Below are 12,433 nucleotides of genomic sequence, written 5' to 3'. Positions count from 1 at the left end.
CCAGCAGCCCTTGGGGCAGGAGTGAGGGCGCGCCACGGAACTACAGCTCCCGGCAGCCCTTGGGGCGAGATGGGGGGGGCCCACCACGGAACTACAGGTCCCAGCAGCCCTTGGGGCAGGAGTGGGGGCGTGCCAAGGAACTACAGCTCCCAGCAGCCCTTGGGGCAGGAGTGGGGGCCCACCACGGAACTACAGCTCCCAGCAGCCCTTGGGGCGAGATGGGGGGCCCGCCACGGAACTACAGTTCCCAGCAGCCCTTGGGGCAGGAGTGAGGGCGCGCCACGGAACTACAGCTCCCGGCAGCCTTTGGGACAAGATGGGGGCCCGCCACGGAACTACAGCTCCCAGTAGCCCTTGGGGCGAGATGGGGCCCACCACGGAACTACAGTTCCCAGCAGCCCTTGGGGCAGGAGGGAGGACGCGCCACGGAACTACAGCTCCCGGCAGCCCTTGGGGCGAGATGGGGGGGGGCGGCCACCACGGAACTACAGCTCCCAGCAGCCCTTGGGGCAGGAGTGGGGGCGTGCCACGGAACTACAGCTCCCGGCAGCCCTTGGGGCAGGAGGGAGGACGCGCCACGGAACTACAGCTCCCGGCAGCCCTCGGGGCGGGGGCGGAACTACAAGTCCCGGCAGGCCTCGGTCCGTCCCGGAAGTCCGGCGGCGGCGCCCCTGCCGGGCCCCTGAGGGGACGAGGACGACGACGACGACGACGACGAGGAAGCGGCGGCGGCTGAGGCGGCGGTGGCGGCTCCGCTTCCCCTTCCCCGGTCGGTCCGGCAGCAGTATCACAGGTCAGTCCGTCACGGCCGTCCGGGTGTGTGTGTGTGTGTGTGTGTGTGTGTGGGTCTCTCTGGGTTTCCCCGTCTCTGGGTGTGTTAGAGTTATTCATTCATTCATTCATTCATGCATTCATTCAATCGTCTTTATCGGGCGCTGACTGTGTGCAGAGCACTGGACTGAGCGCTTGGGGAGATTCAGGCCCTTCGACGGCACTTCCGCCCGAACCCCCATCTCCTCCCCCCCCCCCCCCTTCCTTCCCCTCCCCACAGCACCTGTATATATATGGATATATGTCTTTACGGATTTATTACTCCATTTTAGTTGTAAAGATTTATTCTATTTATTTTATTTCGTTAATTTGTTTTGTTCTCTGTCACCCCCCTCTAGGCTCAAAATCCAGAAGTGGGTTACCATTCTAGTGTCTGTCCCCACCTGTATATATATATATATATACACATATATATACATGTATATATGTTTGTATAGATTTATTACTCTATTTATTTATTTTACTTGTACGTATCTATTCTATTTGTTTTATTTTGTTGATAGGTGTTGTTTTGTTGTCTGTCTCCCCTTTCTAGGCCGTGAGCCCGCTGTTGGGTAGGGACCGTCTCTAGATGTAGCCAACTTGTTCTCCCCAAGCGCTTAGTACAGTGCTCCGCACACAGGAAGCGCTCAATAAATACCATTGAATGAATGACTGACTGACTGAATGAATCTCTCCTCCTTCCCCTCCCCCCTTCCCCTCCCCCTCCTCCTTCCCCTCCCCACAGCACCTGCATATATGTCTGTATGTTGGTACGGATTCATTACTCTATTTATTTTACTTGTCCATATTTATTCTGTTTATTTTATTTTGTTAATACGTTTGCTTTCGTCGTCTGTCTCCCCCTTCTAGACCGTGAGCCCACTTTTGGGTAGGGACCGTCTCTATAAGTTGCCAACCTGGACTTCCCAAGCGCTTAGTACAGTGCCCTGCACTCAGGAAGCGCTCAATAAATACGATTGAATGAGTGAATGAATGAATGAATGAATCTTCCCTCCTCCCCCTGCCCATCTTCCTCCTCCCCGCCTCCCCCCTTCTCCATCTCCCCCATCTCCTCCCTCCCCATCAATCAATCAATCAATCAATCAATCGCATTTATTGAGCGCTTACTGTGTGCAGAGCACTGGACTAAGCGCTTGGGAAGTCCAAGTTGGCAACATCTCGAGTCGGTCCCTACCCAACAGTGGGCTCACAGTCTAGAAGGTTAAGCGCTCAATAAATCCGATTGAATGAATGAATGATTGACTGAATCTCCCCTCCCCATTTCCCCTCCCTCCCATCCCCCCATCTTCCCCTCCTCCCCCCCATCTCATTCATTCATTCAGTCGTCCTTACTGAGCACTTACTGTGTGCAGAGCACTGTACTGAGCGCTTGGGAAGTCCCAAGTCGGCAACATATAGGGACGGTCCCTACCCAACAACGGGCTCACAGTCTAGAAGGGGCGCCCAGTCTATCTCCCCCTCCTTCCCATCTCCCCTTTCCCCTCCCTCCCCTCTTCCCCTTCACCCTCCTCTCTCATTCATTCATTCAATCGCATTTATTGAGCGCTTACTGTGTGCGGAGCACTGTACTAAGCGCTTGGGAAGTCCAAGTTGGCAACATCCAGAGACGGTCCCTACCCAACAGCGGGCTCACAGTCTAGAAGGTTAAGCGCTCAATAAATCCGATTGAATGAATGAATGATTGACTGAATCTCCCCTCCTCCCCCCTCCCCATTTCCCCTCCCATCCCCCCATCTTCCCCTCCTCCCCCCCCCATCTCGTTCATTCAATCATTCAGTCGTACTTACTGAGCGCTTAACTGTGTGCAGAGCACTGTACTGAGCGCTTGGGAAGTCCAAGTCGGCAACATATAGAGACGGTCCCTACCCAACAGCGGGCTCACAGTCTAAAAAGGGCGCCCAGTCTATCTCCCCCTCCTTCCCATTTCCCCTTTCCTCCTCCTCCATCTCCCCTTTCCCCTCCCTCCCCTCTTCCCCTTCACCCTCCTCTCTCATTCATTCATTCAGTCGTATTTATTGAGCGCTTACTGTGTGCGGAGCACTGTAGTAAGCGCTTGGGAAGTCCAAGTTGGCAACATCTAGAGACGGTCCCTACCCAACAGCGGGCTCACAGTCTCTCCCCCCTCCTCCTCTGTCCTTCTTCAGTCCTTCCTCAGTTTCCCCCTCCCCTCCGTCCCTGAGGGCTGCTGCTGTTTACGGGACTAGCAGCAATAAGGGGGATGCTATACTTGCTAAGCGCCAAGCAGCCCCATTCCGTAGTGAGCACTTCCAGCCCATGAGGAGGTCACCGAGGCCCAGAGAGGTGAAGGGACCGGCCCGAGGGAGCCCAGCAGAAAGGAGCGGAGCCGGGATTAGAAGCAGCGTGGCTCAGTGGAAAGAGCCCGGGCTTTGGAGGCAGAGGTCATGGGTTCAAATCCCGACTCCGCGAGCTGTCAGCTGGGTGACTTTGGGCAAGTCGCTTCTCTGGGCCTCAGTTCCCTCATCTGGAAAATGGGGGTTAAAACTGTGAGCCCCCCGTGGGACAACCTGATCACCTTGTAGCCTCCCCAGCAGTTAGAACAGTGCTTTGCACATAGTAAGCGCTTAACAAATACCATCATTATTATTATTACTAATTATTATTATTATTATTATTATTATAACCCATGACCTCTGACGCCCAGGCCCGGGCTCTGGCCACTACAGCCACCCCAGGCCTCTCCCCCTTCCCAACCCCCCAATTCCCCCCCTTTGGCAGGGACTCTTCCCCAAATCCCTTTTCCTGGGCTGGGGGAGAGTCTCCCCCCAACCCCCACTTCCAGGCTGGGGGCATCAGCCGGATTTCCCGAGCCCCTACCCTTCCCAGGCCACTGTACTGAGCGCTCTGGAGAGGACTCATTCATTCAGTCGTATATGTGGAGAGCTTACTGTGTGCAGAGCACTGTACTGAGCGCTTGGAAAGTACAATTTGGCAACAGAGAGAGACGATCCCCACCCAACAATGGGCTCACCATCATCAATCGTATTTATGGAGCGCTTACTGTGTGCAGAGCACTGTACTAAGCGCTTGGGAAGTACAAGTTGGCAACATATAGAGACAGTCCCTACCCAACAGTGGGCTCACAGTCTAAAGTTGGTAGTGAACCGCAAGTTTCATTCATTCATTCAATCGTATTTATTGAGCGCTTACTGTGTGCAGAGCACTGTACTAAGCGCTTGGGAAGTACAAGTTGGCAACATCTAGAGATACTGCCGTACTGCTTCTCATACTGCCTCCCTCTCTCTCTCTCTTTCAGTTTGTAAAAATGAAAGACCCCCGCCTTGCTCTCTGGAACCCCACTCCCAACATTCAGCAGTATTTATTGAGCGCTTACTGTGTGCAGAGCACTGGACTGAGCGCTTGGAAAGTACAATTCGGCCACAGACAGACTGCGGCCTAATTGATAGTTTCGGATCTATGGATAGCCGATAGATTTGTTCCGTCTAGACTGTGAACCCGCAGTTGGGTAGGGACCGTCTCTATATGTTGCCAACTTGGACTCCCCAAGCGCTCAGTACAGTGCCCTGCACGCAGTAAGCGCTCAATAAATACGATTGATGGAGATAGAGACCATCTGGACCCATCAACGGGCTCTTAGGGCCTGCGGATGCCCCGTCTGCCCCCCAGAAATTCAAATTTACAGAGAGATCGGCCCCAACCTGTATAGATGTTTGTACGTATGTATTACTCTATTTTATTTGTACATATTTATTCTATTAATTTTATTTTGTTAATTTGTTCTGTCGGCCGTCTCCCCCTCCTAGACTGTGAGCCCGCTGTCGGGTAGGGACCGTCTCTGGATGCTGCCGACTCGGACTTCCCAAGCGCTTAGTCCACCCAGTAAGCGCTCAATAAATACGATTGAGTGAACGAACGACTGCATCCCCAAAGGGGCCATCCTGCGAGTTATAACTTTTTTTTTCCCTGCAAGTCCTAGCCCTTTCTCCCCCGCCCCGTCTCCTTTAAAAGGACTAAAATTAGACCTTCAAGCCGTGTTTTGGATCAAGGCGGTGCGCGTCACGTTTCTTTTTTTCTCCCCCCGCTGGGTTTCGACTCTCTTCCGCTCTTTTGAGCGGGCAGGATATTGAAAATAGCCCGAGTTGTGCTCTCGGAGAGGTTTGTTTTGGTTGGGTTGTCGAGCACAATCCCGTCGGAAAGAGACCGAGGCGAAGGCTGGCGGGATGATCGCAGCGCCTAGTAATTTTTCAGGCAAGTGGAAACCTGTCGGTATCTGCCGAATCCTTTGTATCAGCTTGGAAAAAGGATCCCAAGGCCGTGCGAGCAAGACTGAGGATTTCAGACTAGACTGTGAGCCCACTGTCGGGTAGGGACCGTCTCTATATGTATATATGTTTGCACATATTTATTAATTTATTTTACTTGTACATATTTATTCTATTTATTTTATTTAGTTAGCCTGGTTTTGTTCTCCGTCTCCCCCTTTTAGACTGTGAGCCCACTGTTGGGTAGGGACTGTCTCTAGATGTTGCCAATTTGTACTTCCCAAGCGCTTAGTACGGTGCTCTGCGCATAGTAAGCGCTCAATAAATACGATTGATGATGATATGCTGCCAACTTGGACATATTTATTACTCTATTTATTTATTTATTTATTTATTTTACTTGTACATTTCTATCCTACTTATTTTATTTTGTTGGTATGTTTGGTTCTGTTCTCTGTCTCCCCCTTTTATTACTCTGTTTATTACTCTGTTTATTTATTTATTTATTTATTTTACTTGTACATTTCTATCCTACTTATTTTATTTTGTTGGTATGTTTGGTTCTGTTCTCTGTCTCCCCCTTTTAGACTGTGAGCCCACTATCGGGTAGGGACTGTCTCTATGTGATGCCAATTTGTACTTCCCAAGCGCTTAGTACAGTGCTCTGCACATAGTAAGCGCTCAATAAATACGATTGATTGATTGATTGATTTTAGACTGTGAGCCCACTGTTGGGTAGGGACTATGTGATGCCAATTTGTACTTCCCAAGCGCTTAGTACAGTGCTCTGCACATAGTAAGCGCTCAATAAATACGATTGATTGATTGATTGATTGGACTTCCCAAGCGCCTAGTCCAGTGCTCTGCACACAGTAAGCGCTCAATAAATACGATTGATTCAGACAGTCCTTCCGTTGGTAGAAATCTGAGTTTAGATCCGAGCCGCTCAGTGGGTGCCCATCCCTTCCGTACCCTAATAAGTGAGGTTCTCGACCCGGTCGGTTATCGTAGAACCCATCGCCAGATATCGAAGGAAAGTGTATTTTTTTTCTGCAAGATAACGAAGGAAAGCGTGTGTTTTTCTTCCGTGAGATAGCGAAGGAAAGCGTATTTTTTTTTTTCACTCTGGCCTTTTGTCACAGGCGCTTTTATTCGGAGAGGACCGGGGAGCGAGGGTGAATCGGGAGGAAGCGGAGGAAAAGGGAATGATTCGGAAGCAATATTTAAGAGAAAAAGAGACTGGTATTCACACAAAAGTTAAAGATTTTAAACTCCGGTTCCTCAATTTTTTATTTTTTCTGTTTTACAGCAAACTCTTTCGAATGCTGTTATTTTCTGTGTGTGTAAAGGATGCTTTTATGGGACTTGGATATTTGGTTTCTTTATATTTTAACAGCAGACTCTTGAATGCTGCTATATTCTGTGTGTGTGTGGCTATTGTCAGAAAAGGATGCTTTTATGGGACTTGGATATTTGGTTTATTTATATTTATTTATTTTAACAGCAAACCCTTTTGAATGCTACTATTTTCTGTGTGTGTGTTAGGCTATTGTCAGAAAAGGATGCTTTTATGGGACTTGGATAGTCGGTTTATTTATTTTAACAGCAAACTCTTTTGAATGCTGTTATTTTCTGTGTGTATGTTTGGCTATTGTCAGAAAAGGATGCTTTTATGGGACTTGGATATTTGGTTTATTTGTTTGTTTGTTTGTTTATTTATTTATTTTAACAGCAAACTCTTTTGAATGCTGTCATTTTCTCTGTGTGTGTTTGGGTGTTGTCAGAAAAGGATGCTTTTATGGGACTTGGATATTTGGTTTCTTTATATTTTAACAGCAAACTCTTTTGAATGCCATCATTTTCTCTGTGTGTGTTTGGCTATTGTCAGAAAAGGATGCTTTTATGGGCCACAGCACCTGTATATATGTATATATGTTTGTACATATTTATTACTCTATTTATTTATTTTACTTATGCATATCTATTCTATTTATTTTATTTTGTTAATATGTTTGGTTTTGTTCTCTGTCTCCCCCTTCTAGACTGTGAGCCCGCTGTTGGGTAGGGACTGTCTCTGCATGTTACCAACTTGTACTTCCCAAGCGCTTAGTACAGTGCTCTGCACACAGTAAGCGCTCAATAAATACGATTGATTGATTGACTTGGATAGTTGGTTTATTAATTTATTTTAACAGCCAACTCTTTTGAATGCTACTATTTTCTGTGTGTGTGTTAGGCTATTGTCAGAAAAGGATGCTTTTATGGGACTTGGATAGTTGGTTTATTTATATTTATTTTTTTTTAACAGCAAACCTTTTGAATGCTACTATTTTCTGTGTGTGTGTTAGGCTATTGTCAGAAAAAGATGCTTTTATGGGACTTGCATAGTTGGTTTATTTATTTATTTATTTATTTTAACAGCAAACTCTTGAATGCTATTATTTTCTGTGTGTGTGTTTGGCTATTGTCAGAAAAGGATGCTTTTATGGGACTTGGATAGTTGCTTTATTTATTTATTTATTTTAACAGCAAACTCTTTTGAATGCTATTATTTTCTGTGTGTGTGTTTGGCTATTATCAGAAAAGGATGCTTTTATGGGACTTGGATAGTTGGTTTATTAATTTATTTTAACAGCGAACTCTTTTGAATGCCATCATTTTCTCTGTGTGTGTTTGGCTATTGTCAGAAAAGGATGCTTTAATGGGACTTGGATAGTTGGTTTATTTATATTTATTTATTTTAACAGCAAACTCTTCTGAATGCTACTATTTTCTGTGTGTGTGTGTTAGGCTATTGTCAGAAAAGGATGCTTTTATGGGACTTGGATAGTTGGTTTATTTATATTTATTTTTTTTAACAGCAAACCCTTTTGAATGCTACTATTTTCTGTGTGTGTGTGTGTGTGTGTGTGTGTGTTTGGCTATTGTCAGAAAAGGATGCTTTTATGGGACTTGGATAGTTGGTTTATTTATTTATTTTAACAGCAAACTCTTTTAAATGCTGTCATTTTATCTGTGTGTGTTTGGCTATTGTCAGAAAAGGATGCTTTTATGGGACTTGGATATTTGGTTTCTTTATATTTTTACAGCAAACTCTTTTTAATGCTATCATTTTCTATGTGTGTGTTTGGCTATTGTCAGAAAAGGATGCTTTTATGGGACTTGGATAGTTGGTTTATTAATTTATTTTAACAGCACACTCTTTTGAATGGTACTATTTTCTGTGTGTGTGTTAGGCTATTGTCAGAAAAGGATGCTTTTATGGGACTTGGATAGTTGGTTTATTTATTTTAACAGCAAACTCTTTTGAATGCTGTTATTTTCTCTGTGTGTGTGTGTGTGTGTGTGTGTGTGTTTGGCTATTGTCAGAAAAGGATGCTTTAATGGGACTTGGATAGTTGGTTTATTTATTTATTTATTTTAACAACAAACTCTTTTGAATTCTATTATTTTCTCTGTGTGTGGCTATTGTCAGGAAAGGATGCTTTAATGGGACTTGGATATTTGGTTTATTTATTTATTTTATTTGTGCATATTGATCCTATTTTTATTTTGTTAATACGTTTTGTTTTGTTGTCTGTCTCCCGCTTCTAGACTGTGAGCCCGCTGTCGGGTAGGGACCGTCTCTAGATGTTGCCGACTTGGGCTTCCCAAGCGCTTAGTCCAGTGCTGTGCACACAGGAAGCGCTCAATAAATGCGATTGAATGAATGAAATGGTTCTGTTAAGTGGAGTAAAATGCATTTTGCAGAACGTTTCAGTGCCGAGACTCGTACGTTGCAGTCGGCATTGGATTTTGTGCAAGATGTGCATTCCGGTTTGTGAGGATTGTCAAGTGAGCCATAAAACATTTGAGAGGCTGATGCCAATGCCCTAATTGCACCGAAGAGCCAAAAGGGTGTGTTTATAATTATATAGTTGTTAATATGTTTTGTGCTGTTGTCTGCCTCCCCCTTCTAGACCGTCTCTATGTGTTGCCAGCTTGGACTTCCCAAGCGCTTAGTCCAGTGCTCTGCACACAGTAAGCGCTCAATGAATGCGATGGAATGAATGAATGAATTTATTTTATTTGTCCATATTTATTCGACTTATTTTATTTTGTTAATATGTTTTGCTTCATTGTCTGCCCTTCTAGACCGTCTTTATATGTTGCCAGCTTGGACTTCCCTAGCGCTTAGTGCAGTGCTCTGCACACAGTAAGCGCTCAATGAATGCGATTGAATGAATGAATGAATTTATTTTATTTGTCCATATTTATTCGACTTATTTTATTTTGTTAATATGTTTTGCTTCATTGTCTGCCCTTCTAGACCGTCTTTATATGTTGCCAGCTTGGACTTCCCTAGCGCTTAGTGCAGTGCTCTGCACACAGTAAGCGCTCAATAAATGCGATTGAGTGAATGAATGAATTTGTTTTATTTGTCCATATTTATTCGACTTATTTTATTTTGTTAATATGTTCTGCTTCGTCGTCTGCCCTTCTAGTCTCTATATGTTGCCAGCTTGGACTTCCCAAGCGCTTAGTCCAGTGCTCTGCACACAGTAAGCGCTCAATGAATGCGATTGAGTGAATGAATGAATTTATTTTATTTGTCCATATTTATTCTAGATATTTTATTTTGTTAATATGTTTTGTTTCGTTGTCCATCTCCCCCTTCTAGAGTGTCTCTATATGTTGCCAACTTGGACTTCCCAAGCGCTTAGTACAGTGCTGTGCACACAGTAAGCACTCAGTAAATGCGACTGAATGAATGAATGAATCCTGTGGAGAAGGGAGGGAGGCAGGTGCCTCCTCCTCCTCCTCCTCTTTTCCTCCTCCTCCTCCTCCTCTTTTCCTCCTCCTCCTCCTCCTCCTCCTCTTCTTCTTTCTTCTTCTTCTTCTTCTTCTTCTTCTTCTTCTTTCTTCTTCTTTCTTCTTTCTTCTTCTTTCTTCTTCTTTCTTCCTTCTTCTTCTTCTTCTTCCTTCTTCTTCTTCCTTCTTCTTCCTCCTTCTTCTTCTTCCTTCTTCTTCTTCTTCTTCTTCTTCCTTCTTCTTCCTTCTTCTTCTTCTTCTTCCTTCTTCTTCTTCCTTCTTCTTCTTCTTCTTCCTTCTTCTTTCTTCTTCTTCTTCTCTCCCCTGCACCGAGATGAAAGGGAGGGGACACGGTGCAAACACCATGTCCTGGCCTCTGATATCATCACTGACACAAAAAAGGGAGGTTTTTTTCCTCCCCGCCCTCTTTCATTCATTCATTCATTCAATCGTATTTATTGAGCAGTTACTGCGTGCAGAGCGCTGTACTAAGCGCTTGGGAAATCCAAGTTGGCAACTTTTAGAGACGGTCCCTACCCAACAGCGGGTTCACGGTCTAGAAGGGGGAGACAGACAACAAAACAAAACATGTTAACAAAATAAAATAAATAGAATAAATATGGATAAATAAATACATAAATAAATAGAGTAATAAATATGTACAAACATATATACATATATATGCCCTCCTTCCCCCCCAGTAAAAGAAGGAGAATCTTCTTCTTTTGATATCTGTATCAGCTGCTCTCTTTCCTAGGAACAATGATGGTCATTTGGGGGCTAGGCTGGTGATAGCTGTGTCTGATCTTATAACGGTAATAATAATATTAATAATAATGGTATTAAGCACTTACTATGTGCCAAGCACTGTTCTAAGCACCGGGGGAATACAAGGTGATCAGGTTGTCCCACGTGGGGCTCACACTCTTAATCCCCATTTTACAGATGAGGTAACAGGAAAGGAGAAGTGAAGTGACTTGCCCAAAGTCACCCAGCTGACAATTGGCGGAGCCGGGATTTGAACCCATGACCTCTGACTCCAAAGCCCGGGCTCTTTCCACGGAGCCACGCTGCTTCTCCAGGAGTGTCTTTAGGAAAGCAGTGTGGCCTGGTGGAAAGGCGGACTGGGGTTCAAATTCTGGCTCTGCCCCTTGCCTGCTGTGTGACCTGGGGCACGGTACTTAACTTCTCTGTGCCTGTGACCTCATTTGTAAGATGGAGATTCATTTCCCCCTTCTAGACTGTGAGCCCACTGTTGGGTAGGGACTGTCTCTAGATGTTGCCAACTTGGACTTCCCAAGTGCTTAGTGCAGTGCTCTGCACACAGTAAGCGCTCAATAAATACGATTGATTGATTGATTGATTGATTGATTGATTTCCTGTTCTCCCTCCCACTTAGACTGTGAACCCTCTGCGGGGGGGCAGACCATAAGCTCATTGTGGGCGGTGAGGATGTTTGTACCCTCCCGAGCTCTCTGCACACAGTAAGTGCTCAGTAAATAATAATAATAATGGTATTTAGTAAGCGCCTACTATGTGCAAAGCCCTGTTCTAAGCGCTGGGGAGGTTACAAGGTGATCAAGTTGTCCCACAGCGTGGCTCAGTGGAAAGAGCCCGGGCTTTGGAGTCAGGGGTCATGGGTTCGAATCCCGACTCCGCCACATGTCTGCCGTCTGACCTTGGGCAAGTCACTTAACTTCTCTGAGCCTCAGTTCCCTCATCTGTAAAATGGGGATTAAGACTGTGAGCCCCACGTGGGACAACCTGATCACCTTGTATCCCCCCCAGCGCTTAGAACAGTGCTCTGCACATAGTAAGCGCTTAACAAATGCCATCATTATTATTATTATTATTATTAATCCCTATTTTACAGGTGAGGTAACCGAGGCACAGAGAAGTAAAGTGACTTGCCCGAAGTCACACAGCTGACATTTGGCGGAGTAAATCAATCAATCGTATTTATTGAGCGCCTACTGTGTACAGAGCACTGTACTAAGCGCTTGGGAAGGAAATGCGATTGAATGAGCGACTCTCCCCGGTTTGATCGTCTTGTGTCTCACCCAGGGCTGTGTGTAATAATTGATACCGGTTATTCTTATTAGTAGTTGAACTTCAGGAGAGTGTCATAGCCCCCTCCCTCCGGCATTTGTGGGTGGAGATAAATGACCCATTTTAAACATATTTGCTCACTGGGTCTCTATATGTTGCCAACTTGTACCTCCCAAGCGCTTAGTACAGTGCTCTGCGCACAGTAAGCGCTCAATAAATACGATTGATGATGATGATGATGCCTAAATATCAAAGAGAACAGCAAGTCACGCTGTGGTTAGAGAAGCAGCGTGGCTCAGCGGAAAGGGCACGGGCTTCGGAGCCAGAGGTCATGGGTTCGAATGTGCTGCGTGACCTTGAGCGAGTCACTTCAATTCCCTGGGCCTCAGTTACCGCATCTGTAAAACGGGGATTCATTCAATCGTATTTGTACTTCCCAAGCGCTTAGTACAGTGCTCTGCACACAGTAAGCGCTCAATAAATGCGATTGATGATGATGATGATTTATTGAGCGCTTA

At 45.6% G+C, this 12,433-nt stretch overlaps 1 protein-coding gene across 3 annotated transcripts in view; it reads left to right on the top strand.

Moving 5' to 3' along the window:
* Positions 1 to 645: 645 nt before the first annotated feature.
* PAK2 (p21 (RAC1) activated kinase 2) overlaps positions 646 to 12,433 on the top strand; it is a 147,193-nt gene continuing 135,405 nt past the window's right edge. For 2 of the 3 annotated variants that reach the window (XM_038749852.1, XM_038749851.1), the window contains exon 1: positions 652 to 793. The gene's annotated coding sequence lies outside the window, so the exon portion shown is untranslated. Of the gene's footprint in view, positions 794 to 12,433 lie in introns of all 3 variants that reach the window. The other variant, XM_038749853.1, reaches the window with a different exon arrangement.

Source organism: Tachyglossus aculeatus, chromosome 1, assembly GCF_015852505.1.
Source record: "Tachyglossus aculeatus isolate mTacAcu1 chromosome 1, mTacAcu1.pri, whole genome shotgun sequence".
In the NCBI taxonomy this organism is placed as follows: Eukaryota; Metazoa; Chordata; class Mammalia; order Monotremata; family Tachyglossidae; genus Tachyglossus; species Tachyglossus aculeatus.
The sequence above is the reverse complement of the archived record's forward strand: the minus strand, read 5'-3'. Positions and strand labels throughout refer to the sequence as shown.